Source organism: Meleagris gallopavo, chromosome 4 (assembly GCF_000146605.3).
Source record: "Meleagris gallopavo isolate NT-WF06-2002-E0010 breed Aviagen turkey brand Nicholas breeding stock chromosome 4, Turkey_5.1, whole genome shotgun sequence".
Lineage (NCBI taxonomy): Eukaryota > Metazoa > Chordata > Aves > Galliformes > Phasianidae > Meleagris > Meleagris gallopavo.
The window spans coordinates 6525665-6552976 of NC_015014.2; the positions used below are offsets into that span (position 1 = coordinate 6525665).

General features: G+C 36.3%; 1 long non-coding RNA gene across 5 annotated transcripts in view; it reads right to left on the minus strand.

Moving 5' to 3' along the window:
- LOC104910516 overlaps positions 1-27312 on the minus strand; it is a 67573-nt gene that overhangs the window by 26027 nt on the left and 14234 nt on the right. For 3 of the 5 annotated variants that reach the window (XR_004159452.1, XR_004159453.1, XR_004159455.1), the window contains exon 2: positions 23313-23408. The exons of 1 other annotated variant lie outside the window; for it this stretch is intronic. This is a non-coding gene — a long non-coding RNA (uncharacterized LOC104910516). Of the gene's footprint in view, positions 1-13125; positions 13212-23312; positions 23409-27312 lie in introns of those variants that run through there. One more of the 5 variants, XR_004159454.1, reaches the window with a different exon arrangement.

Genomic DNA, 27312 nt, shown 5'->3' on the forward strand with positions numbered 1-27312 from the left:
AAAAGATAGATATGCTTTGTCAGAGCAGGGCAAGCTTTACCTGCCTACTGGAGAGAGACAGACCCAAGCCATGAAATTCATGTTTCAACTCAAAGCTAATGAGATTGACATTGTTCTTTCTTCCACAACAACATCAAGCATTTTAACTGTAGAAATACTTCAGCCTATTAAAGCTTATATTTGAAAAGCATAGCAGGATTCATTAGGTAAGTCAACAACTGCAGCATCACAGAAAGATCAGCAGGTACCAGGATTTAGTTATTGAAGCACTGAAGCAGAACCTTTCTGTTGTAATGTTGAACTTTGCATTCAAATTAAGAAAAATACTTTTAACTTCTTTATCATACTCCTTATATTTGAGGTATAAGTTTCATAGACATAGACAGGGCACCAGGCTGATACCACAGTTCTCAGCAGGTTGTTAGTAAATTGTAACAGTAAAGGCCATGTGCACTTACGTAGTATAATTATCTCAGTCATACTATTTGCTTACAAAATTTCCATTATCAATGTGTGCAACAATTGACTTAGCAACTCTGAACTCTGGAAGGCTTCCATGAACTCCTAGCTGCCCTACTAAATGCACACCTTTAATCCACTTGGTAGACAGCTTTTTAAATGCTCCAGAAAGTGAAATGTTGCTTAATTTGGTCGGCTAGGTATATCACAAGGTATTTTGTGCCCTCAGTGCCACCAACCACAGAGGCGTTTCAAGTACATATAACTAATTAGTAGTTTACAAAAGACAATTAGGTATAAGAGAAGACTTCACTTGCTCCAAGATCCAAATTAAGCATGAAAAGGGCACCAGAACAGTAAGAACAAACTAAAAATAATAATAATAATAACAATAATTACAAGTAATTTTTAGTAGTTGTTAAGGTCTAGGTTGTTTGTTTGCTTATTTTATCCCTGAATGTGTACTCCATTAGTATATATATTTTCAATCGTGCAACACATATCATCCATTGTAATGGGTATTCCAATTTTATTATTATTATTATTTTACTAATTTCTTTCTAGGGTTTAGGAAAACTTGCAGTGCTTAAATAAAACAGAATCCAGCTTCACATGTTAGGGAAGTTATAAGCAGACAGCGTCACACAGAACAAATTATGTTTTCCTTTACTTCTACAATTATTAAACCTCTTCACCTTCCCTCTTTGTATTCTGGACTGCAGTAAGATACCATCTTATTTTGGTAAGCCCATCCTTCACCAGTGATTTAATAAAAACATTAAACTGTTTAGAGTAGCGCTATCAAATTGAACAAAATGTTCAAATCAAAGTTAGCTGTATAGAGGTCTGAATGTATGCCATCTTATCCTATTCTTTCCTTTTACCATTTACTGTTGTTTGATCGACCAGCCATCTTTTCTTCACTTCTTCCCTAGTAAAAATTATGATGCCTATATTTTGCTAAAACATTAAATGTTTCATAATAGCTAAGTTTTCCCTAACATGCATTGATTCTGGTTTTATATGGACTTCTAGTGAGAATAACCAATCAGTATTCCCTTTTGACTGCTTTTTTTTTTTTTTTTACACATTCAAAAATAAAGGGTTATGTCTGTCTCTGATATGCATCTACTTACTTGAGTTAGACAAGTTTAAGCATCTGGAGGAAAAAAAAACCAACAACATATACCATTACTGAGGCAACTACAAATTTTTCAGTGTAGTTTCTGTGGGAGAAGATGGGGAATAATCCTGATTTTCAGTTCTTTGTGTAGTTCTGTCATAGAGTTTTGTAGCCTCCTTAAGGCCTTCTGGCTACTACAGGTGATTAAAAGAAAATAAGAAATGTGCACATCCTTTTTTGATCCAAACACCTGGTAATGCTCACCCATGTTCCCTTCTACACTAGTGTCAAGACTTCTAAGACTGACACAAGACAAAGAAGGATACCTGAGTGCATTCTTCAAATTCTACCCTTTTAGTTTCCATTTCTTACTCTTTTCTCTGCCACATAAAGTCACACATACTGTTTATAAACATCCTACATGAAGTGTTGCAATAGCCCAAAAATATCTCCAAACAACAACATTACATGAGTTACCAGGTCAGGGAAGCATCATGAAATAAGCACAGTAATTTGACTGATGACTAACAAAAGTTTAAAATAAGTATTTCATACATTTCTGATGTTTGCCCTTTCCATTCACAAGATACTATGTTTCTCTGTAGAAGAAATGGCACAAAAAGACATTACCATACCTAAACATGATAATAATCAAATGTTTTTCAACAAACACTTGCAAGTCAAGAAGTAACATAAGAGAAGAATGTGAAAGCTGAGGAAATATTTATTAGAAAATATAAATCTTCCTAACTACCTCCATTGACAATTTGTTCTATCATTAGTTTGTTGAGTTAAAAAGTTTCTGGATACCACCCCAGAATAAGCAATAAGCTAACGCCATTCATGAGCAGAACTTAAAACTCATTTCCACAGCATAGATAAACTAAAATATATATATATATATATTATGTAAAGTTTTCTGCCTGATTCTGGATTCAGGACAGAGGAAACCTCTTTCATTTTCTTAAATTCTTAGATATTACATGGCTATTCTGAACACTTCTGTCCCTTCATTTCTCCTGCTCATTCACCAAACAAATAAGCTTACACAAACTCACTTCTGAAGATCAAGCTTTTAAAAAAGGCTGCAAAGAGACAAAAATAGTTTACCTCATTTGTGATAGGATGGCATTATCTTTGCTGCTTCAGAGTGCACCTCCTGTGAGACCACTGCCACTGAATATCTAGAGATGGTCTCAGTGACCATTAATTTATTAAAAGTTGGAGCATTTCAAAACATTTATAATGCTGCTGTTCACATTAGAAAAGCTTTATTCTAATGCAGCTAACTGTAGAATCCCAATATAACTTCTTCAGTAAGTCATTCTGGCAACATTTTAAGTTATAATTAACAATTTCACCTCAAATATAGTCATGGGATTCTACAGTTTCAAAACTGTTTATTTTTATGCAACAGATTTTCATTCTCATATATCTGTGGGTATGAGAATACCAGAAAGCAGGTTTATATCATTATTAATGGAAGAGATTAATCACAGAATGGCCAGAGTTAGAAGGGACCTCAAGGATCATGAATCTCCAACCCCCCTGCCACATGCAGGGCCACCAGCCTCCCCGCTTAATACCAGACCAGGCTGCCCAGGGCCCCATGCAACCTGACCCTGAACACCTCCAGGGATGGACAGGGCATCCACAACCTCTCTGGGCAGCTGTTCCAGCACCTCACCACTCTCTCTGTACAGAACTTCCCCCTGACATCCAACCTAAATCTTCTCTCCTTTAACTTCAAACCATTTCCCCTTGTCCTGCAGTTATCTACCCTTTAAAAGAGCTGACTCCTGTTTGTAGGCTCCCTTTAGGTACTGAAAGGCTGCAATGAGGTCAACCCGCAGCCTTCTTTTCTCCAGGTTGAACAAGCCCAGCTCCCTCAGACTGTCTTCATAGGGGAGGTGCTTCAGTCCTTATTATTATTATAATTAATATAATGAAAATAACCCTCTTATTGAATACAAATTAAAAAAGTTTAAAAATTTTTTAAAAGTCAATAGATGTGATCTATAATATATTTTAGTATATTTTTGCACTGGAAGATACTTAGTCCTCACTAATTACAATACAGATAAATGTCACTAATATAAATACGTGGATTGTGGTGTTGTTTTTTTTAATATGAATAAATATTAGGAAAGCAAGCACAGTTTAAGAGGTTTCATATTGGTTTATGGTGGAATGTTACGCAATAAGATGTAGTTCTACTAGCTGAATTTAATTGATCAGAGTACCGGAAAAACAGTTTTTTTAAAAAATACTTAACTGACTTTTCCATATTAAGAAAATGCAATAAATCCTATTAATGCAGTTAAGAAAGAAGCGAAGCACAGCTATATATTAAAAAATATCACTTCTCTATACTTGACATGATAAAGAAGTTTAAAGTACAAAGAAAAAAAATGTTTAAATTCTAATAAAGCACCTAAAAATCTCAGATAGTTTTTTAGAAAAACAAACTGCAATTTCTGGTAAGAAACATTGTTTTCCGTAAGCAGGTCATATATTAGAATTGAAAAGTCTCTACATACTTTGCTGAGTTCTTCTGATAAAAGCTATTGCAAATAATTATAAACCCCTATTACATTAACAAATGTGATGTCAAAGGGAAAGAAAAACACCACACACACTTTCATTTTACACCACATTAACTGAGGGCTGCACAAGACACAAATGAACAGTGCCGATGTATGCAGCAACAGAATAGATTTTGGGAATCTGTTCTCCAAGTTTGGAAATGTACCTCTATCCAGCAAGTTTATTTAAAAATAGCTCCCAATTGTTCCTATCAACACCTTCTTATGTAACTTGCACATGAATATAGGTAATTTGCAAAACACAAAGTGATCTTTTTTTTTTTTTTCTAAATCTTGTTGAAGCTGGTGCTGATGCTGAAACTTTGGCAATCTCCTGACATTAAGTGAAACCATAAATAAGAACAAAGAAATGTAAATGGGCATGTTATTTTCCCTTCGTTTATTATAACATTTTAGAAGTGTTACAGAGGTTTTTTCACCTGCTTTGAAGTTTCAGCTTTTGTTCTGAAGGTGGTTCTCACACAGGGATTGTCCTCCCTTCTCCACTTCCCTTCTCACAAATCCACCTATGCTGTGTCAGCAGCACATGAGCAGTGCACTTCTGAAGCTTCCTGTAATTAAGTTCACCTTGTTGTATTATAGGTAAACATGTTCAGACTTATTTTGTATACATTTGGGAAATAATAGCTTTTACAGTCAACAGTATGAAACAACTCGTGCTACTAAAATAAACTGTGGTGAGGACTATGTCTTCCAGCACTTTTACAAGTAGCAAATTCCCTCAGTGCTTTGGTATTTTTATCAGAAAATAATGAACATTAATTTCCATTGTTCTGTACCAGCACTAACTTATGTTCACAATAATGTGTACATTTATACTGTATCATCAGTGTACACCCAGAAGATGAGATTCAGATGAGAAAAAACAAGTACACAGTTTCATTTCAGATATCCTCGGGCAGCCTGCCTGGCTTCCAACTGCCTTTCTGCAAGAGCCCTTGGACCTCATCAGATCCTCCTCTGTCACATTTCCCATCATCACAACAATATATCAGACATGTGAGGGCAACTTAAAGTGGCAGTAGGCAGGCATATTTTGCATCTGGTTCCTATGTACTCAGTATTACATGAACAACTACAGATAGTCTTCCCTGTAGAAAAAACACTAGCACAAGATCTTTCCAGGGATAGAAACCCTGATGTTTTATACCAAGACACAAGAACTAATTGACTAGGGAAAAGCTTATGCATGTGTTTCAATTGTGTTGTTTTTCCTAATGAGACACTAATACATAATTCATTGCCAAGAAATAACAGGCTGACTTTGCTTTTGCCGACTGGGACATGGAGCTCAGCAGCCAGACACTCTGGTGCAGGCAATTTCATTCCCAGCATAGAAACAGCAAAAGACCACAACAAAACACTAATGCTCCTCATCCCCTGTTCATGCCAGACATAGTCCTCCAGGCTGTCAGGACTGCAATTTCGTGCACTGAAATGTTTCTGTTATTGTGGAGCCCATAGAGCCCAGTGCCATGCAGTTTCCCAAGCAAGCAACTCATGTCCAAGTGAGCACCAAACATGGCCAGGCCAGTGACTTGTCCTCTTTGATGCCCTCTCTCAGCCACTGACCCTCACTCCCTGTGAGATTTTACCCATACACTGCCCTTTCAACCCACAAAATTCCCAAAATCTATATCTTCCACAGTGTAGGGTTTTGCTGCAGCACAGGCCAGCTCCCTCCTTTCAGAAAAGGACAAGGTTGCAGTGCTCATAGCAGTCATGTGGTGCACAGCCAACTGGGATAGCTGGCATTTGGGCACAAGAAGACCCCAATCACCCTTTTGCTATACCCAGCCCCGCAGGGCTGCAGTAGCAAGCCTGACATCCAAGGAGACATCTCAGGGACAGAGAAGACATCAAGCCAATACCAGCTGTCATGCTGCCCAGGGGTGCAAAGAGCCCCATAAGAAGGCCAACACCAGCCCACGTAGTACAGCAATGCCATGCCCTGCCCCTATCCCCACTCAGCCTAGTGTTCCTGCCAGCAGCATTTCTACAACTCCTCCTATTCTTCCCTCTCACCATGGTGAGAAAGGAGTCTAGCTGCCTACAGCAACATCCTGAGCAATTCCTCTTCGTTTCTGAGAGCAGGACCATTGCCATGTGCTGTGCTGTGCTCCTGGCTATTAGCTAACTTTTGGCAACAAAACCATGACCAAAATCTTCTTTTTGCCCATTCATGAGGGTTTTTGAAGGCATGATCTCTCTCTCTGCCTCAGGAAAGGATTTAAAAATAATAATAATAAACCACAACTCAGATCCTTCGCACTTATCTACCTGCCTCCACCTTCCCCCACTCCCTTCCATTATTCTATGACTACATTACGTTTGGCTAAATCGAGCATTCTCAACATACTGCTATTATATCTCCCTGACTTCTTATTTTGCCCATGCAAGTGAGAATTCCTGTGGTTTGCCACATCCTTAGACAACGTTACGAGACCACAATTCTGCTGTATTAAAAGGACTACCCCACTACAGGCTGAACAGAGCCCCAACACATCTCTTTCTGGAAAACATTATTACCTCAGCTGTTTCCAGCTGATCATTAGGACTAGCTGAAGCCATTACTGTAAATGGGCTCCCAACTACAAAGTTGCACACGGAATGGCTGCATTTCCTGGAGAAAAAAACAATATGGTTAAAGTATTTCAGTCCATGGCTACTTTCTTGTTTTCTGAAACGTTCAAAAAAAGCTTTCATATTGCTGTGGAGATTCTTTTTAAAACATCTGTGAAAGGAACATTTTTATGTTCATTAAAGCTGGCCTTGAAACAGCAACTAATGGGAATGCTCAATATTAAGAATCTCCTCTGGGGAACAGATTTACACTCTAAGCAAACCATTTAGGCATTTAAAAGATTTTCAAAACCAGGGCATTGAAAGATGAGGAATCTCAGCATCTGTGACAATCTGACTGTGATTTATAACACAGAGACTGCTTAAAACCATGGTTATTCTTAATGAAATAAAAATGGATGCCATGCAATATTAAACTGACATTAAAGGAATTGCAATCACACAAGCACTGAAGAAGAGGAGGGAGAGAGTCACAAAGAAATTATGCACTAAGTGAGGAGGGCAATGAATTTAAAGGAAAAAAAACTGGCAGGTTTAAATAAAAATATACTGTGCAGTGTTATTTCTGCTTGTTCTGCTACTTTGTTGGTCTTGTTCTGATGCATGTTTCTGTAGAAAAGGAATGCATTGAACCTTTTCGATCCATTCACTTTTAATAGTAAAAGTAATTTTCTCAGGTGGGCACTGAGCAGTTGCAATTACAGTTTATTTTGCTGGAGAAATTCTTTTAAGACACTAATGGTAAGAGACATGGGGTAAGGAAAAACATCACAGCACGCCTCCCAGGCTTGATACCAGCAGCTTTGTGGAAGACCCAGAGACTCTGAACAGTATTTTTGTGTTGAAATCTCAGGGTGTTTTGTTTCAAATGTGCTTTAGCAGAGGGTGATGAAAAATAATAAAAATATTCAAACTGTGCTCATACAGCCACTGCTATTCTCATTCACATGATCCATTTAAGTTCTAACACAGTTGTCTTGGGGCTAGCAAAAATAAGAATTACCTGTGAAACACTCAAGCTTTCACAATTTTGCATTTAATCACATGCACTCTGTGGTTATTTAAAAAAAAAAAAGCAAAAAAACAATAACTAGCAGCAAAAATTAACTTTTTTTTTCTTTTTTTTGGGGGGGATGTGGGAGGAGGGGCAGGAGGAAGGAGTTCTTGTGTTGTTTTTTGTTTGTTTAATAGATGGGGCTTTCTGGCCCACAGGTTGTGACATCTCTCCAGAAAGTCTGGGAGGGGGGGGCGCCTTATTTTTTTAATTAATCAAATTATTTCAGTTAGCAAAATAAACATTAAGGACATCTGGCAGATGATTTTTCACTACTGAAGCACGTCTTAAGAAGATACAGCACGGCACATATTTAGAACTGAATTTGGTTTGTTACTTTTTTATTAAGAATTTCCTTATACAAGTCTAGCAAAAAGGATACCAGGAGTAGCATCACAACATGAGTTGCATGAAAGACAGGATAAATTACCTTTTTTCCTGTTTTCGTTGTTTGTTTTTGAAGAAACCTAAACGGAGAGTTTGATTTCTGATTTGTAAGTAGTTCTTTTCATTATTATTTGGCTTTGATTTAGTTCTGGCCCAGCAGCACAAAGTATTAGGATGTGCCTAAGTCTGTCTTAGCCTGGGCTGATTTTAGCTTCAAAACAAATAAATAGACTGTGGTAGCAATTGTCTGACAGGCAACAACTACCTTTAGTATAGTGATAACAAGGAGTTAGACAGTTCAATTTCCACTGAATATGTCCCCAGAATAAAATGAGGTATGAAAGAGAGCATAAACCCAGGATGGCACCAAAAGTCCAGGGGCACTGGCAAAAAATCACAGCTTTAATTCACAGGAATGCCTTCCATTGTTTAGGTAAAATCAGATTTAAACAGAAAAGAAGAAAACCTGAATCACTGGGGTCCAAAGACAAGAAACAGCATGTAGGCTGCATTAAGAAAGCTTACTAAAGGAAGCCCAAGCAGACTCAAGGATAAGGAGTAAGGAACTATCAACATCCTAGTTCTTTCAGCAAAGGGAAGGTGCAAACTCCCATCATTAGAGCCATACTCAGTGTTGACTTTTGGATGCTCATCTGAAAACCTTCTCCCTTGTGAAGGCTGGAACCACCAGTCTTCAGACCAATGGAGGCAAAGCACACCATCAATCAAAAAGGGAGTTCTGGGAAGGGATTTTTTTTTTCCTGAATAAGATGCTTACTGTTGAAGCTCTTCCATAGTAATTTGCATTATGAAGGTATAATTGAAATGAGACTAAAGATTCAGACCATTTTATTGTTAAAGCAGGAGTAACAATAAGTTCCCATTTCCGCTTATGATTTTTGCTCTTACAAGATTAAATGTAATAATCATGATGTCTGTTTCCAAGGGGAAGAAGAAAAGTATTCTATACAGATCTTAGAAGTAAGATATCTAAGTATCTAAGATATGTTTTCACAGTTGACAGGAAAAAAATAGAAAATTAAAAGGAGTAACTGATTACCTACTGCTCTTAAGCTTGAAAGGTATTTACCCTGTTAAAATTTGCAGAAATATTTTTGCTAGCTTCAGCTGCAAAGAGGTTCCTTTTTCTTAAGCATTGTCATACAGCCATTACAACATATCCTAGAAGATTTGAATGTGTAAAATCTTTTCAACCAGCAAGTGATTTGTTTTTTATAAAATTATTTTAACTGAATACAGCAAAACTTTGATGAATTTCCAGACACGTAACACTAATTTACAGAAGTGCACTGTAATAATTAGTTGTGTGTGAATACATATAGATATTTGACCTATGCATCAGAGAGAAGCATTGTAAGGACTTCTTTCTTTCCTTTTCTATTAGACTTGTGGAGTGTTAGTTGTGAGAAGGCTCTATAGATAATAAGCTTTTAGGCATACAAGCCCTTCTTTAGATCTAAAATGAAAGCAGTAAACTCAAGGTTGGGAATAATTATGTTAATTAGTTAGCCAATTTGAAAGAAAATGATGGTTGTTAGCAGCAGAGCAAAGGGTGATGTCAGCAAAGAGAAGCAGTAATAAGTTCAGTAGGTCTGGTGGGACCAAGAGGTCAGGCAGAGGTGCCATCTGGAGAAAACTACCAGACACCAGGAAGCCAGTATCTCAATGATTTTTAATGTCAAGTGCAGCTGTGAACGTTACGTATGAATATCTTTATTTTTTTGTGGTTATTCCTTAAGGATCTGGGCTGAAAGATCAGAAACGCAATTCTCCTTACTGAGATAGCCACTAGCATGAACTTCTATAAATAATTTATGAAGGTGAAATGTGTCCAGTTACCAGCAAAAAAGCACTGATTTTGTCCAGAGTCTCCATAGAGGCTTTTGGTATTTAAAAAAAAAAACACTTGTGATAGTTTCATTGTGAGGGACAAAGTTCTCAGTCTTGTGCTAGATGTCTTGCAAATTTTCAGCTATTTCAGGCTGATCTCACTTGTCATGTTCCCTTCTGAAGCTATGTTTAAACAAGGTTAGTGAGCCCCTTAAAGGCCAGGAGAAGGGGGACAGAAGGTAAAAATGGGAATGTTTGCAACTATTTAATGGGATAGGGTCCAGCACAACAAGCAATGAATGGAGTTTACTTGATGCATAAATCTCCCTTTAACAAATCAATTCCCTCAGTGAAAGAGAATTCTTGCTGCAGAGGTTGATGTGGATCTCATGTGTTCTCAGAAAAAAAAGTAGTCCTTTAATAACTAATTCAATCCATGCCCATGATCCTTGGTATATTTCAAGTAACCGTCTCTTTTGTTAAGTCAACTATGTATGTTACTATGTTATGCAAGACCAGCATACATAGCATGTTCTGTCCATGTAATCAGATGCCAATAGTGGTGCGGAAATTCTCCAGAAAAAGTTGGAGGTGGTACAGTTACTGAATTGATGCACTTATGTGATCTTATTAGAATTAAAAATCAGGAACTTATTTCAGAACCTGACAATTCGTTAAGTGATTTTAAAATAAAAGGTCAAGAATAAAAGTTTGCCTTATTCTATTTTAATTTCATGAAAATGAGAAATAGTCTCAAGAGAGGAGAGCTTTACTTTAGAAATTGCTGAAACATGCCTAGTCTAGAGAGACAGAAGGTTTTTGTTCGCTTTCTGTTGCTGTTTTTAATTGGAAGATTCAAAGTTTGCACTTTTTCATTAGTAAATCCAACAAAAGTTTTATCAAAAATTCTAACAGCTCTATCAGTGGCACATATGCAATCATCATCATATTATAGTTAATTGGGAAAGATACAAGCATCATAAATGTTTCCAAGCAAGTTTCAAGCTAAAGTGACATTACTGGTCGAGTTACTTCAGTGGCAAATCTCCAGTCAGAGCTCACACGCTGTGCAATCATTTTTAGAAAAGGAAAAACTTCTAGTGTCTTATTATAGTTGTCTATCATGTTTTTGCAAGAATTCACTATTAACACCACAGAAGTCTTTTATGGTGGGGCAATATTCAAATAGATACTATTTATTATGGCAATGGTTGCTCTATTTAATAAATACTTTGCTGAAGTATACAGCTCTTGTAAGTACTACACAAATACACATACGTTTCTTTAATCCTTACAGGGGTGTCTATTGAGGGCTCAAAATTACTTATCTACATTAGCTTAGAAGTAGGAATTCTACTGAAATGTGAAGAAAGAAAACTGGATTACAGGTCTCTTTCCAAAGAAGCCAAATATGTATATGTAGAAAAAGTGTTAAAAGAAGCTGAACTTTCAATTAAAATAAGCAATATCAGTACACTTACCATATAAATATACTGCTAAATCCATTCTTTGGTAAATGCTTACAAACTGGAAAAGATCCATATCAAGTTAATTAACTCTACTGACTTACTGAAAAGAATATAAAGAAGAATCTACATATATTATTTCAAACTGCTTATTAAATAGATAGATTTAGCTATAACATATATATATTAGGCAAAAATTACATTAAAGTAATGTTTATAAAATTGTAAGGAAAAAGTTTCACAAGTTAGAAAACAGGAAAAAAAAAAATCAAGGTTGCTTGCATAACCTCAAATCACCTCTTCTGCTTAAGCAGTATTTCATGATCTCTAGTTAAATCATCTCATGACATACCAGATATGTGAAGTCAACACAGAAGAGCAACATGAGGTAGCAAAGAGAAATTAAGCAAGTCTAGACTACTGACACTTGCCCCAAAACTAGTACAAATATGATGCCATAGTACTGTCTTGAAGAAAGCAGAAAATACCATTGCTTCATTAAATCACAGACCTAGAAACCTGTAAGAGGAATTTGTGGTTTGTAATTCTAAAATGTAGTTTAATGAGCATCAGTCTAACCTGCTTAATGTTATATATGATTCATTGTGAGAGTCTACGTTGACTAAAATCAAAAATTCTAGAACTGTAGTGATAAATCAACAGTTAGAAGACAAGGGGCTTGCAAAGACTTGGAAGAGTTGATAAGTCTTTTTGAAGAGCAAGGCCACCAATTTGTGGAGATGGAAAGCTAATAGGACTGGGCAAAAGAGCTTGAAGTTAGGAAGAAAGAATAAGATGTTCAGCAAGGAGACAGGAAGAAACACAAAGAAAAGTGGCTAGTATACAAAAAATAATCAGCAAGAAAGATGCATCAATAGAAAGGAGAATAGAGGGCACCAAACTGGGATTTAGAAGGAAGGTAATTTAGGGTGTTACTGAAGAATGGCAGAGAAGATAAAAGCAAAACTAAAGGAAATGAAATAAAAGAGGTACACACAAGGCTGTAACATATCTCTCTTCCAATGAATTGAAATGCTCTATTTTGGAAAGTAACACAAAACCCAGAAAATCTTACTGTGGGATAAAAATAAGTAATTGAAATGTCAGTAGAGAAAACCATGCTCTATGAGACAGATGAAGAGGAGTGACTGCTGCATGCGTATGCTCAGGAAGTATTCCCTACTCCAAGGTAACCATGGAGAATAAAAAAGAAAATGTTTTGATTTTTTTTTTTGTCTCTGAGTGAGAAAAAAAAAAAAGCAGGCAGAAAAGGAAGTGAAGTTTTCTACAAAGTTCACTGGCAAAACATACATGAGGTGAAGTCTTGAAGCAGCCAGCAGATAATGAAATTAGTCAGAGAATCATTAGAAAACATACCAATTTTAACAGAGAAAATATTTTCGGAATAGAAATACACAGTGCAGAACCAATTATTCTCACATTCATTCAGCAGGTACATCTCCTAACATTACAGTCCTAGAACAGAGATACACAAAGTAAAAGGGAACATACAATTAACCAATCTACATTTAGAAGAGTGGCATAGTTAGAAAAATTATCACAGTGGAAGGAGACAGTCAAAAATTAAATGCTCACCTGCATCCTAGGCTCACAGCAGAAAACTCTAAAAGAAAGGATCTCCAGAAAGAGACCCTCCCCCATGGCAGTCAGCCTTTAAATGGGATCTAGGAGAGGTGCAGCCAGGCTCCACCCCTTCCGGTCACACAGCTGAATTGCCTTCACCTGTGCTCCCAGGGCTGATCCGGTCAGGTGATCAATCAGTGGTTCAGACTTAACAGTTCCCATACATGAAGCTAATCAGAAAAATTCCTCCTAAAATTAAAATTCCTTTTTAGTGCTCTTATGCTTTTTCAGTAATAGATACTTCTCATCTGTGCCCAGGAGGATATGAGCCTAGTCATACTTGAGAGCTAGAACAAAAAACAAAACAACAACAAAAAGTAAGCGTCATCTTTTCACACAGTTGCTCTTACCTCGTTTTTGCTGAGCTATTGCCCCATCTACATTGAATGCCCTGTGGAAAACAATGTCACTCATCATAGAAGTAATAGCACTAACAGGAGTCCTAATTCTCTCCCTTCTTTGAGAGTTTCTCCTCCATAAAACAGATAAAAAGTAGTGTCTGACTAATTTATTAATTACTGTTAACCTGTAGACAACAAAACTGCTTCAATTTAAAACTCAGAGGATCCAAAATTGTAATTAATTTAAAAAAAAAAAAAGAAAGAAGAAAAAGAAATAAAGAACAAAGGCCCAGAGCAGAGGAAATCTCTTGACCTGCAGGTGCATTGAATTCAAACAAGACACCATCTCCGATTAAGTAATTCGATTCTCTGCCTGGGATTTGAGCTACCATTCTGATTTCTTTGACATACGAGAAATGTAGAAGCATAGCTCTGAGGTCTGGATCACATTTTGGAGCCCAGATACCTGAAACATTGTCAGTTACAGCACCGCTTAAATACCAAAATTCTGATGTGTGATAATTCTATTCCAATGTCCTCAAGTATCTTCAGCTGCAGGTGGTTTCAGTAGGACAAGTGTGCACTGTACAAAAACATTGGTATGTACAAGAAATCCTCAGGAAAATAACCAAAAACTGAAGTTCCTCAGAATAGTTTGTCATCAAATTATCCTGAGTATAACTACAGAGATTTCTTGAAGACCATTCTATGAAGAATATATTTTAAGAAAAAGGAGAGCCTTTAGAGAATGACTGTATCAAAAATATCGTACAGAAACACTGCTGAGATACAACAGCAGATCAAATGATATTTACTGGTACACCAAAATGAAAGCCTTCTTCCAAGCAGGGAAAGCACTTTGACCAATGTGATACACTGCTTGTAAGTTTACAGTACAGTTCCAGGAAGATTTTTATTTCAAGAAAATGTATTGCACAAAAGGGAAATAAACATATCAAAGACTATTTTTGGAAGCACATTATCTTAAAGGCTAAATTTTCACATTGCTTCTGTAAGATATCACAGTTATTCAGATCAAAAAACAACTGTTTGATCTTTCCAAGTGCTAACAAGTATCTATTTATTGCAGCTTTTTCATGTTTGAAGGAAAAAAAAAAAAAAGGAGTTATCCAGAAAGAAATGCCTTTTGCTAATATAATATGTGAATTCCACTTTTCTTCCACTCTTTCTGGCTAAGCTTTTGAAGATTTATATTGTTTAAAAGCTGAGGACTACACATATTCATCCTACAACATATTTCTAATGATGATTTCAACGCAGGACTACATAATTACTTACACACGTCCGTTAATGGCTCAGAAGACACTCTTCACAGAATTTACGATTTGAATATGTTCTGAAGTAGCAAGAAATTCTTTAGATTAGTTTGTACAGCCCTGCCATCTGCAAGATCTGTAGGTGAAAGTCTAGTTTTGTAAGTCCGCAAACACCTCCCTGTCTCTTAGAATCTATCTTTCCTAAATGGATCCTGAAAGATCAAATCTTTGTTTGGTTCCCAAATTGAAATAACTTCTTCACACAGCTAGAATATTTCCAAACAACAAGCATTTTCCAACATAAATTCATCTTTTTTCCTTGAAATACATATATTTATTCAAGTCTATTCAAGTCTATAGAACTCTTGCATACTGAGATTTCCTTGGCTCTGTTTGCATTGTGCTCACATTACTGTCTCCTCTGCAATCAGACATAATCTTCATTTTCATGTTAATGGCATCAATTAATAATTTTGAATGACATTTCCTGTTTTTGTTGTTGCTGCCGTGACAGAATTTCCCTTTAAAATGCCTCTGCTCTGAGACCTGGTCACAGCTGTACGTGAACTCAGGAAAGGCTGTGCTCTCTTGCAATTCTCCCTTGTTGAGACCTCCTTGATTCCACATAGTAGGAGACAGTAGTGAGTCAATAGCCATCAATCAATTATTCTGTTCAACTTTTAAGGTCTGATTTCATAGTGGATGAGACACTAGTTCAAAGAGTTCACTTTTACTTCCAGATCAATGATGCTTAAGAATATTAAATATTTTCAAAAGCACACAGCAGTCTGACATCCCATCAAACTGGGCATGAAAAATATTATTTTGTTACCCTTTGTATGTAATATCTCTGTAGAACAACTGACAGAATACATTTGGCTTGATGTATGACCCTCAGCAAACCCAGCTCATTAATAAAAGAAGATCAATAATGTTCTTACTGTTTGGGGGTCACATTCTGATAATGTTTCTGATAGCATAAGAAAAAGAAAATAGATGAGCTGCAGGTTGTTCCACTGGATACATGGCTCTATGTCAACTAGCATTTTGACCAAAATCCAAGCACTGGCAGACTGTATTTCATCTGCTGCTACTCTCCTACCAGTTATCTTTATTACTATCTATTTTCTTGCATATTTATTAGACTGAATTTTCTCAAGAACAGACTGTAGTAAAGCAGAATATTTACCAAGTATACTTTGTTTTAAAACGCCTCCTACATGGAGAGTCATACACCAGAAGATAGAAAATTGTTGAAAATGACCATACACAAATCATTATCAACTATTACTATGTGTTCTGGAACAACAATGCCTATACATTATCCTCCATAAATTCAGTTACATATCTGACTAGCTCTATTTTATTTATTTTTTTGTTAGGTAAGAAACGTGCTGCACCTATAGAGGGATTCAATAATTATTTCTTCCCATCAGACCTGAAGTTCTGCAATTTAATACAAAATATCTTACTGAAATTTCACATGTAACAGCAGAATTCCTTAGTTGAACAGGTGAGAAAAGAAGAAAAACAAAAAAACAAACCTTTTTTTTTTAGTTGTGGGAAAGTGTTTTTTTGTTTGTTTGTTTCTGTTTCATTTTATTTATTTTTTGCACAGGACTTGCCTACTTAAAATGAGATGTATTTCATAGCTTGTGGAGCTCCAGTACAGAAGTGTGGAATTATAAAACTGGTAAGTTTCTCAGTTCCCAGAACCCCTCAGCATATCGAATCATATTTTCTTAAACTAATAGTAACTTATATCCTCGTTTGATGTGTAAGTATATTCAAAGTATGTATAAACAGTGAACTCAATGATATTTTCTTTTCACTGCTCCAAAAGCAATGCCTCCTACTTTATGATGCTGGCCTATGACATCAAGAGACAAATGGTGGTATGGAAGTAGAAGTTGAATTTTCTGGCCGATGTTCCATTATATTTTGTTGCCATGCAACAGATGGCAGCCAAGAGACAGTCTGACAAAATGGCATCTGACATGGAGGTGTGTATGAAGCAAAGGTGTGGAAGTGAATTCCTCCATGCTGAAAAAACTGCACTCATTGACATTCACCAACACTTGCTGAACACTTAGGGAGATCAAACAGCAGATGACACAACAATGAAGCAGTGGGTGATGGTTTCAGCAGTAGCAATAGCAGTGTGAAAGATAAGCCATGTTCTAGGCAGCCATGCACTGCTGTCACACCATGAAATGGAAAGCATCTTGATCAGCTCATCCTCACGAATCAGCAGATTAAGACTAGGGAACTGTTTATTGAGTCGAATATCAGCCTCAATGCAGTGGAAATGACAATGCTGCCAACACTGGAGTATTGCATCAGGTGAGCTCCACAAATGTTCATACAGGAACAGAAAGACTACCCTATGTATGTTTGTCAGGACCTATTGAACCAATACGAGACTGAAGGTGACAGTTTCCTGGATCTCATGATTACCAGCAATGAGACGTTGTCACCTCTACTAGCTGGAGTCAAAACAGTCCATGGAATGGCAACGTGAATTCCCCTTCAAAAAAAAAGTTCAAGACACAGTTCTCAGTGGGTTAAGTAATGGTACACTGTCTTTAGAGGTGGGAAAGTGATGGTCCTTCTGGGTTGCCTGGAATCTGGATAAACCATCAGCTCTGACTGCTACATTGCAATGCTGACTAAACTTCAGGCTCAACCTTCTGGAGTCAGGCCAGAGAAGATGACAACCTTTCTCTTGCCAGATGATAGACACCAAGCCCTAAACCTGTCTGAAAACCAAATTGCCAGCCTTGGCTGGACTGCCTTACACCATCAATTGTGTAGTCTGGATTTGGCACCTTCTAACTTTCATCTGTTTGGGCTGATAAAAGATAGACTGTGTGAGCAACATTCTCCTAGCAACGATGCCATTGTAGCAGCTGTGAAACAATGGGTCATGTCTGCAGATTTTTACAAGCAGGGCATGGAGGCTCTTGTTCATCACTGGTAAAAATACGTAGGTACTGGTAGTGACTATGTTGAAAAATACTGTTTTGCAGCTGAAAATTTTCTTTATCAAAGAGAGTTATTGCACTCTTTGTATCTGTTGTAGTTTCCTTGGAACTAAATAGAAAGCATATCTTTTGGAGAAACCTATGTATTTTCAACAAGATTTCCTATCAGATTCTAATCTTTTGCATTTCCTTGATCTGCTGGGTTAGGGGTATGAGGAATATTTTGGTCTACACTACCTTCTTTTTATTAGCAAATGTACAAGAAACAAATATTCTAACCTTTTTGTTAACTTTTAGTTATATTTCTTTATTTTTTCTACTCCTTTCTGGGCACGGCACTATTAATTAAATGCTACAGATATGTGTTAGCCTTAAGAAAATGTCCAAAGTCTCAATTTATGCTTGATATTTTCCAGTGGATAATACTAAGAACTATTTAATGCCTACCACAGACTGTAGCATAAGCTGACAATTATGAAAGCGTTAGCCCAACCCTGATTGTGTAGCTTCTATAAGCACAAGCTGCACTGCAGATTCAAGGAATATAATGAAATCCTAAACACTGAAAACATTGTGAAAGTTCCCTTTACAAGTTACATTCAAAGTCACCTTAAGGACATGATTATTTCAGCATCCATTTTGAAGCAAAAAGCTCATCAATTTTGCCAGAACTTCAGTCCTGATATCTCATTTGTTATTAGTGAAGGATGGCTTAAGTGTTTCCAAAAAGACATATACCATAAGATAGCATGTCAGATTCTAATGATTTCACTGCTTTTTGTTGTTTGATTTCACTGTTTTTTATTGTTTGTAGGCAATAAAATCTCAAGTTTAATGGTAAGCAAATAATTACTTGAAAAGCAAAAATAATGACTAAGGTAAACCTGAGCTCACTGGTAACTCTAGCTCTTCAAAATAGCATGCTTAATTTCTGGAGTAAAGGCAACCAGTTTGCAAGTAAAAGGAGATTTTCGCTGTTCAGAAAAAAATTTCATCCATACATGAACTCTTTATTAGTATGTATGTTGTTAAGGTGCACCTTTTCAATATATCAACATTATAAGCTGTACAAATTAAGAAAAAAAAAAAAAAATCCTTAGAATTATGAAATGCTGCAAATCCTGAAATACTAGGGTTTTTTTGATTGTTTGTTTTAAATAGCATTTCTTTCCAGCAAAATCTTAGCATTTGAATGACTCTCACTTACTCTTTGTGCTTTTGATGGTTCAAGGGTACAAAGAGAAATTTGAATGCAAAAAAAAAAGTAGAAAAATAAGATATGAAGCTTTTCCTATTAACTTTCTTCATACGTTAGCATTGTTTTTTTCAAGATTAGAGATATTATTTAATCCTAAATCCGTCAGTAGATTTCAACACATCAAATGGTATAATTTCAGAAATTCCTTTAGATAAGCAATGTAAATAACAGCTTAATAACATCAGTGTAAAAAATCATAGATGGTGTATTATCACTAGTAAGATCAAGCGAACGTAAGAAGATGAGCAAAATGTACCAGCTCTGATGAGATTCAAAATAGAGAAATAGAGAAGCTGTGAGCTTTTCATAAGCAATACTCAAAAAATATTTCTTACCTTGCAGAGCCAATTTTAATTTGTCTAATACAGGGTTGGATAACTTCATACTAATAAGAGCTGTAATTCTTTACCTTACATAGCACAATGTATGACTAAAAATGATATCCAGTTATTTGACGCTTTTAAAGGAAAAACAAAACAAAACAAAACAAAACTACATTAGTAGTAATAAGAAAAGGGCTTTCTTCTGGGATGAAATTTTTGTCCATCTTGCTGTTTCTACCTGGATATTTCATTTCAATTTCTTCATTCGAGAAACAAGAAAAAATATGTTTTTTATCTCTGATTAGCAGAAGTTAGCTCAACACACACAGTTTTATTTATATTTTATATGATATATTTTCAGTTTTCCAAGGAAATAAGTACAACACTGAAAACACTGAAAACAGTTTTTAGTGATATGTATCTGGCATACAATTATAGAGAGACACAAGGGTCATATATAAAGAAGATACGAAGATACAGCTGTGTTTCAAAAAATGAAAAACTTTCTGGTGCCTACATAGGCATTGGATTGGAGACTCGTTTGTGAGCACCTCTGGTAAAGTGCTATTGTACAGAAAACCTCCCTCAGTGGCACCATTAGTGTCTTATTGCACTAAAGAGGAGGAGGTAATGGCAGGTGTTGATAGCTTCTATTGTTTATCTGCCTATTGTGACACAGTAATTATGGTTTGCTTTGGTAGGACTTCATAACAGACTTGCTTATAAATTGCTTTATTAGAACGTACTAATACAATGTATTACTACAAAGGTACTATCTCAGTGATAAGACTCAGACTGCCTAAGTAAATGATAATTTCTTTGTGACAGAACCTCATCTACCCTAATCTAGAGGTCAGCTTTGCAAACCATAGCATGCCAAATGCTGTCATTAGCTGTAATAAGTACAAGCTGCAGATCACGCTGCACGCTGAAAGGAACTGCAAACACATTTATAGTCAGTTATGTTTCAGTCAAAGAAAGAGAAATGGTAACTATGCGATGAAAACACATGCAAGAGCCATGTCACTGCATATCACAAGGTTCAAATCATGCAGAATGCTAAATTAGAATTGCTAAATTGCTTCAAATTCTGCCATCCCCCAAAATGATTTACAGCAGCATTATCTGTTTAAGAAATGAATAGTTTTGGGATGTTCCTTGAGTTGCATGGACTCACAAGCCACCTTCAAACATTCAGCTTTGGCATATCAATAGACACTTGTAACTCAGGCCTAAAATAGAATTGCTGACAAGCCTTAAAATAATAATAATAATAATAATAATAATAATGTTTACTTTTCTCTATAAAGTCTGTTAAGGCATGTATTTATTCTTTTTGAATAATTTAGGAGACTGAGTCACCAGGAGGAAGAAATACTTTTGGAATCAGAAAAAAATCACCTTGGGACAAGAACAGATGGGGACAATTGACCATAAGAGGAATGACTCTAGCTTTTACAGCAGTGAAGTTCCTGGGCAGGACTGATTAATATTCAGAGGGTCTGTGATCTATTTATGAAAAGAACAGGGTAATATTGCTGTCTAAGACAGCATAATAGAGAGCACGATGACCCACTGCAGTGCTGTACAGCTGCTGTTGAAATAAACTAAAGACATTATACAGATCACTCTTTTAGAAGTACCACAAACAAAATATCATGGAAAGTAAATTTTTAATCAGTTTACACAATAAAATATTGTGCAGAGGTGTAGTTTAAGTACCTCATAAGTCAGGATAAGCCAGCACTTTCATTATGAAGCCTCCACGCTCAGCTGTGCAATGAAAACCATCAGCACATTTTGTGTCAGACGTATAAAATTCTTCTTTTACTCCATTGTCTGAAACACTGGGCCTAGTTCTTTCTGGGATATTCAGGTATAGTACATTCTGCAGTTCGGTTTGGTTTATGTCATCAAATAACTGTCCTTCATGTAAAACTTTGCCACTGGTTACTCTGATCATGAAAATATACCTGCATGTGACAGGAAAACCTGAATTCAAAGACCTGATAGTCAGTAAGACTGCTTGATGTGGCTGCCATGTAGATGCCTCTCTTTATACTGATTAAACTATTTCACTGCTAAGCAATAGTTGCAAGCAGCAGATCCCTTGGAAACTAGCTGGAACTGAAAGAAATGTTAATGTATTTAGCTGGGTCTTTTCACAGTACATTACTCACAAGTGTTGCAGAGGGTGTGATGCTTAAAACATAAGTATCTGTATATCAAGTGCTGACTAATCTTTAACACATTTTCAGCCCAAGGTATATAACAACAGTTAACTGGTATTGCAATCATATGCCCAAACACATCTTCATAAGTACATTTGTCAGCAGAACCAAATAAACTAATATAGTGGCTAAAAACATTCAGATTCCCTTTCATTGGAAACACTGCCTTCTGTTGAGTTTTTTGCTGTGCACTTTCTTCTTTTGATCCTCAAACTCCAGGAAAAAAAAAAAAGATCCTAGCTTTTGGACTGTAAATGTCTTTCACACTTCTCCAGTTGTCTAGAGCCACATCATTTCTCAAGCAGATGCTAAATATCTACCTACATACAGAGAGTTCTTCATGTAAAATGAAAGGTTTCTTAAGGCCACCAAGGTGCAAGGTTCAGATATATTCTGATACCTTTGAGCATAACAGAAGTTCAGCATGCTTAACCAAGGTCTTTTTTGGGTAGCTAAAAATGGTGATCAGTATCACAGCACCAGTCACCAATGTCTGAAAACTGTCTTTCCTATTCCTTCAGAGAACTCACAGCTTCTTGTGAATGAAAAGTGAATGAAAAGTCTTATTGAAAAGTGGACCTTTTTTTTTAGATTTTTTTAAATTTTACTCACAATATTTACATTTTTCTTTGGAAAAAAAATCAAATAAAATCCTTTTAATTGATTTTTCTCATATTTTGGCCCCCCAGCTTCCATTTTCTAATGGTTTCAAGCAAACACATAGTGAAGAAAAGGTTCACTAAACCATTTCCTTGGTAACATAGTTCCTAATGAATCCTTTCATATAATCATGCATATCTCTATAAATATATTCTGAGCAATAAACTATGATTGAAATTAAGTAAAATACACTCTTAAGATTGATTTAATCTCTTTTTACCGAATAACTATTAAAATGAAAATTCTCTCACAGGATTCTCAAGTCAAAATGAGGAACCTGATAATAAGCATTGGGTAATAAAAATAAATTAAAAATCAAATCTTTATGATATATTTTCCTATCCAAATGAAAGTCGCAAATTGAAAACAATAATGATACTCATCCACACTTACAGTTCCAACAAAACATCTCAGAATTTGATTTACAATTAGTGGCATCTTGAAAATGAGCCATCATTTTGCATTTAAAACTGCTACCTCTCAATCCATCAGGTATTAAAATCTTGATGCTGATTAATGACATTCTGTCATTCTGTTTCTCTCAATGAGGCCTCGCAGCTACCAAAGCTCTACTATTAAGTATGCAACTAGCATGTTATTAGGTCGCATGCCTCCCTCATGGCTGGTTCAGATTTTACCACTGTGTTCATGCTCAGTGAGTATTTGGTGGTTTGATAAAAGTTAGTATCCTCAGTAACCAGGATATGAGTACAGGATGTACACATCACTGGCTTTCAGTATTTTATTAGCACAAGTTCCAAGTACCTGCAGAAAGTGTGCTGAACGCAAACTGCAATTGTAAGGAGAATCTTTCCAGGGGGGAAGCTGCAGTCATTGAGATGTACCATTTTCCAGTGGAAGCACCATTATAAAAAAAAAAATCTCAGGAATTAAGATCCATTGTGAAAGAGGAAGGCAGAAGGCTCAGTAGTATACAGGCTGGTCTAAGAATTTCAGCCTTATTTTTGCTGCTAAGAATTTGTGTTAGGTTCTGAGCTATGAGGCTTCACTATTCTAATTCTGATAGCAAAATATTTTTAAATTTGCACTGATGCCCAGTCTCACCTGCTGTTAGTATTATCCCTTTTCATGTACAAAGGCATGGAAGTATCAAATCCACTTGTACTTAATCTTTCACATATTCTTTTGCAGAGACTCCATCTGGATTTGGAGAACAGATAGAAAAAAAAAAAGTGAGAAAACAGAGAGGAGAGACTATGGAAGAACACAGAAATTGCACCTGTTAAATCAGATTATGAGTACGCTATTTTCAGAGAAATTATTTGATACTAAATACATTTTTTTATTTTTTATTTTTATTACTAAGAACACTTACAAGTTCTCCATTTCAAAGAAAACTCAGTATATTTAATAAACTTTTAATTTGCGTGATGACTGAGACTGAAAACATTGTTCTGTAAAAATCTTCAGGAATCTTTTCTTTGTATGAACAACTGGTACTAACACTCCAATTTAAATATTAAAACAAAAATAAACAAGAAGGCATTTATAAAAATTATATAAAAAATAGTTGCAGACTATTTCATGCATTTATACCTTGATGTACAACAACCAGGCGTAAGCTTCTCCTTAGAAATATGCATCGTTATTTAAACTGGATAAAAGGGAGTTTTATGCAATATTATTTAGAAAATTACTAAAATTGAATGGTTAGATGCTAAAATATTTTTTAAAATACAATAAAAAGATAAAATGGAATAGCATTTTTACATATCCTTACATGCAAGTATTTGAAGTGGCTTTCCCAGTCTATGAAAAAAATGTAAAATCAAATGAGGAAATTTTGTCCAAGCTCTTACACTATCTGTAACAAAACAATTTCGTATGCTATATTGCCAACGAATCAATTAATACAAAATTTTAAAAAAGAAGGGTGTCAATTAATGGCTAATTTTATTTATTGATTGATTTGAATCTGCTCCTAATCCTCAAAGAATTTGGAGATCGACTTCAGCAGAAAGATAATGAGATCTTTAGTGCTTTGAAAATGGCTCTTGTAAAAACTTTTTCACAAGAGTGATCCAGTTTTTAAAATGGTAACAGGGGAGAGCTAAGACTAAACAAGCAAAAAAACATCTTCATCTTCAGAGTTTAAATCAGCTACGCTCTTCTGTTTGAAGTGACAAGGCCTATCATTAAACAGAAAAATTGTGCTTCTCCGGCATAAGACACACCAACAATGCATTCTTACATTTTCTGTCTTACTGTTATTACTTTTTCACACGTAATTGGTTTCACATATATTTGAGGAGTCTAAGCTGAAAGCCATTTGTTTTCTCCTTAACACACCCAATCCTGCACCACTGCAAAAGCTTTCTTAAAAGTTCCTAATCTTATGAATATATTCTATATTTCCACCTACTGCTATGCTGCTTTGCCTCTGTAGCAAGTACCTCTACATCTGTATCACATTAGACATATTTCTATGTCTACATCACATTTCCTAACATCACAGAATCACCAATGTTGGAAAAGATCATCCAGTCCAACCATCCACCTAACACAAATAGTTCTGACTAAATTGTATCCCTCAACACAATATCCAAGCATTTCTTGAACACCTCCAGGGTCGGTGACTCCACCACCTCCCTGGGCATCCCTTTATATTTTTCCAGGTGTAAAATTGGTCTCCAAAATTGTCACACACTCTCTCTCTCTCCTTTAATCTAGTGAACAATTATTAAACTTCTTGAAAAAAGCTAAAAGGAAAATGACTGTTAATTACTGAAAGAAAACAAGATTTGTAACATGCACATGTATTTATAACAAGCACGCTAGTACTTGGCCTAATCTCTAAGAATGGTGGAGAAAGGGAAGGGATGAGAAGAAAAGCAGAGGAGACATCAGAAAGTGGAAAAACAAAACAAAACAAAACAAAAAGGATGGGGAGAAAGTAATTCCAATAATTTTCTCTGCTGCATGGAGGAAAAGGACCTGGTGGTGTTGGTCAGTGCTCAACTGAACATGAGCCAGCAGTGTGCTTTGGTAGCCAAGAACAGCATCCCAGCCTGTATCAGAAATAATGCAGCCAGCAGGAGCAGGGAGGTGATCATTGCTCTGTACTCAGCTTTGGCAAGGCCACACCTCAAGTACTGTGTTCAGCTTTGGGCCCCTCACTACAAGAAAAACATCGAGGCCCTGGAGCATGTCCTGAGAAGAGTAACAAAGCTGTGTAACTTGCGATAAGACAAGAGGGGATGGACTCAAGTTGTGTCAGAGGAGGTTCAGGTTGGATATTAGGAAAAATTTCTTCTCAGAAAGAGTGGTGAGGCATTAGAACAGGCTGCCCAGGGTGGTGGTTCAGTCACTATCCCTTGAGGCGTTTAAGAAAAGGGTAGATGTAGTACTTAGGGAAATGGTTCAGTGGGCAGTATTGGTGGGAGGTGGATGGTTGGACTAGATGATCTTAGAGGTTTCTTCCAGCCTTAAAGATTCTACATGGGTTGCTCCAAAACTAATTCCTCCTATTTATTTCCATGGAGGCTACAACAGCTACAAAGAGCAAATTGATAGAGCAAATTCTCAATTAAAAAACACTATTTTTCAATGTAGTCACCATCATTAGCTATGCTTTTATTTATTTTATTTTTATTTTTTTGCCAGCAGTGAATGAGAACGAGCATGCCATGTTTGTCCAAAATCTGTATCAGTGAAAGTGACCTACTGTCACCGTTGCCACTGCTGAAACACACCACCCACCCCTTCACTGTGCTCACATCCACTGGTTGGTCTCCATAAACGTTCAGCAAGCATGAATGAATGTCAGTGGACACCATTTTTTTCCATATGGAGGGATTCAGTAACACATCTTTACTGTATACACACTTTCATGTCAGACATCATTTTTTCAGAGTGCTGCCATCTGTCACACAGCAGCATAATGTAATGGAACATTAGTGAAAAGGTTCAGCCACAAACATCCACTTTTAACATCATGGATCAATACAACAAAGTAGGAGACATTACCTTCAGAGAAGCCTTTGTAGATAAAATTTTAAAGAAAACAAAAGAAACAAAAAGTCTTACAAACAGAACAAATATGCGACTAGAGCACATTAGAATAGATTGTTGGGACTCCTGATGAACACCTGAAAGAGCACAGCAGTGGTTTGGAGAACGGTGTGTGGCATTAAGATGGAATCATGAAGAAACACAAGCATCCAGATTCTACTGCAGCAACACATAAGATCTAGTCAATCCTGATTAACTGTTTTGCTTACTAATTTCCTTATTAATATTCAATAAGAAATAACAAAGTTGTCTTAATTCTTAGACTTTGATAATAAAGCCATGCCACAGGTGACTAATTACATTGTGTATCGCTCAATTTGCATTTTAGTGTCTGATGTTAAGCAAAAATAGCTTTTTTGACCATCTGGGGAAGATTCCAATGGGTAAATGAACATAAAAGCAAACTCTGTTAGCTGAAGTGAGGGGTAAGTACCTGTGATCCTCTCCTGGCCTGCAGTTCCCCAAGAAACTACCCTTGCACAATAACAGAAAATTCTCCAGCAACAGGAAATAGAAAATCACCTCCATCTGCCAGATGATGCTAGAGTCTGGGGGGAGAAGATGCACTGAAGAACTCCTCAGTTAGCCCTGGACAACAAACCTTCAAAAGTGGAGGTGAAGGGAAATAAGAAGCGAGTTCTTTTTATGTCTTTTAAGCCAACATTTGAGGAGAAAAGCATTGTTGAATAGTCTCACTAAATGACAAAATCAGTACACAAACAAGGAAGAAGAGAGAGGTTTGAATTCCCTGCATGTAAAAGGTGTAAATCTCAGGATTTCCACTTATCCGTGAATATTCCTTTATATAAAAATACCTACTTAATGAATAAGTAGCCCAGAAGTCCAAATAGATACCACAAGTTATTCTTTCAGGAACAACACCCTATTCCTGTAGTATTACTGTTTTGAGAATCCCAAAGAAAGGTACAGTTGTCTATACTCATTTCTGAAGGGATGATCTGACACTACATGGCAAACAGAGCAAAGAAGGGGATATCAGTTGATCCAAAAACGTAAATGAGGAAAAAGAAAA